Source organism: Silene latifolia, chromosome 2, assembly GCF_048544455.1.
Source record: "Silene latifolia isolate original U9 population chromosome 2, ASM4854445v1, whole genome shotgun sequence".
Taxonomy (NCBI): domain Eukaryota; kingdom Viridiplantae; phylum Streptophyta; class Magnoliopsida; order Caryophyllales; family Caryophyllaceae; genus Silene; species Silene latifolia.
Window position 1 is genome coordinate 43,490,509 of NC_133527.1, and position 2,106 is coordinate 43,492,614.

Here is a 2,106-nt window from a genome sequence, read left to right on the forward strand (position 1 = left end):
TTTTTTTGTTTTTATTGGTTTTCTTTTTGTTTTTTGTTTTTCTTTTATATGTTTTTTGTTACTGTTTTTTAAATGTTTTTCTTTTTTTTTTCTTTTTTTAAGTATGGACTTGTTTTCCTCTCCCTTATTCTAGATCTAGGGTTTTTATGTTAGCAGTCGGTTTTTTCAGATTTAGTTTTAGTATTTACACTTTTAGATCTGATAAATATATAGTAGATTTTTTTACATTTACACTGGTTTTTCTTCGCATTTACACTCATATTTCTGTACATTTACACTCGTATTTCTTTACATTTACACGCATTTTTCAGATTTACACTCGTATTTTTTAACATTTACACTCATATTTCTTTACATTTACACTCATAAATCTTAACATTTACACTTGTATTTGTGTACATTTACACTCATATTTCTTAACATTTACACTCATATTTCTTTACATTTACACTCGTATATCTGAACATTTACACTCGTTAAATTTATATATATTTGGACTTATATTTTCGTGGATATGAGTTGGTGGTGGAGGACGGCGTTGGTGGTGTTTGTTGGGAGTCGGACTAAAGTTTTAATCGTAAAAGGACCAAAGTTACACTTATAAAGGACCAAAGTCACACTCAAAGGACCAAATTTACACTCTTAAACATTCAAATTTACACTCGGAAAACATCACATTCACACTTGTAAAATGTTAAAATTATATAAATTCAAAATTTCCGTCACAAAAAATCAAATTTACACTCTTAAAATGTTACATTTACACTCGTAAAACATCAAATTTACACTTGTAATATGTTAAAATTATATAAATTCAAAATTTCCGTCACAAAAAATCAAATTTACACTCTTAAAATGTTACATTTACACTCGTAAAACATCACATTTACACTTGTAAAATGTTAAAATTATATAAATTCAAAATTTCCGTCACAAAAAAACAAATTTACACTCTTAAAATGTTACATTTACACTCGTAAAACATCACATTTACACTTGTAAAATGTTTAAATTATATAAATTCAAAATTTCCGTCACAAAAAAACAAATTTACATTCTTAAAATGTCACATTTACACTCGTAAAACCTCACATTTACACTTGTAAAATGTTAAAATTATATAAATTCAAAATTTCCGTCACAAAAACTCAAATTTACACTCTTAAAATGTTACATTTACACTCGTAAAACATCACATTTACACTTGTAAAATGTTAAAATTATATAAATTCAAAATTTCCGTCACAAAAAATCAAATTTACACTCTTAAAATGTTACATTTACACTCGTAAAACCTCACATTTACACTTGTAAAATGTTAAAATTATATAAATTCAAAATTTCCGTCACAAAAAATCAAATTTACACTTTTAAAATGTTATATTTACACTCGTAAAACCTCACATTTACACTTGTAAAATGTTAAAATTATATAAATTCAAAATTTCCGTCACAAAAAATTAAATTTACACTCTTAAAAAGATACATTTACACTCGTAAAACATCACATTTACACTTGTAAACTGTTAAAATTATATAAATTCAAAATTTCCGTCACAAAAAATAAATTTTACACTCTTAAAATGTTACATTTACACTCGTAAAACATCACATTTACACTTGTAAACTGTTAAAATTATATAAATTCCAAATTTCCATCACATTTACACTTGTAAAACTCATACAACATTACATTTACACTTCTGAAATCTAAAACTCAAAACTGATTAATTAGGGGCTAGAGAGAGAAAGAAAAATTAATTAGTGTATAGAAATTTGATTAGTGATAATTTTTTTTGGTAATTTTCAATCTCAACCACCCATCTCAATCCAACCATCCACATATTTTTCCTTTTCTTTTTAATGGCCTTTAATCAAATTAATCTCAACCATCCATTGAGGTCATCCAATGGCCCTTAGAGGGACTTATGGACTCAATTTGAGAGGAGGACTCATTAGATCTTACCTCTATATATATATATATATATATATATATATATATATATATATATATATATATATATATATATATATATATATATATATATATATCTTGTGAATAATTCTCGCCATGTTTGATAGGCGGAGGAAAATGCTGGTAGTGTT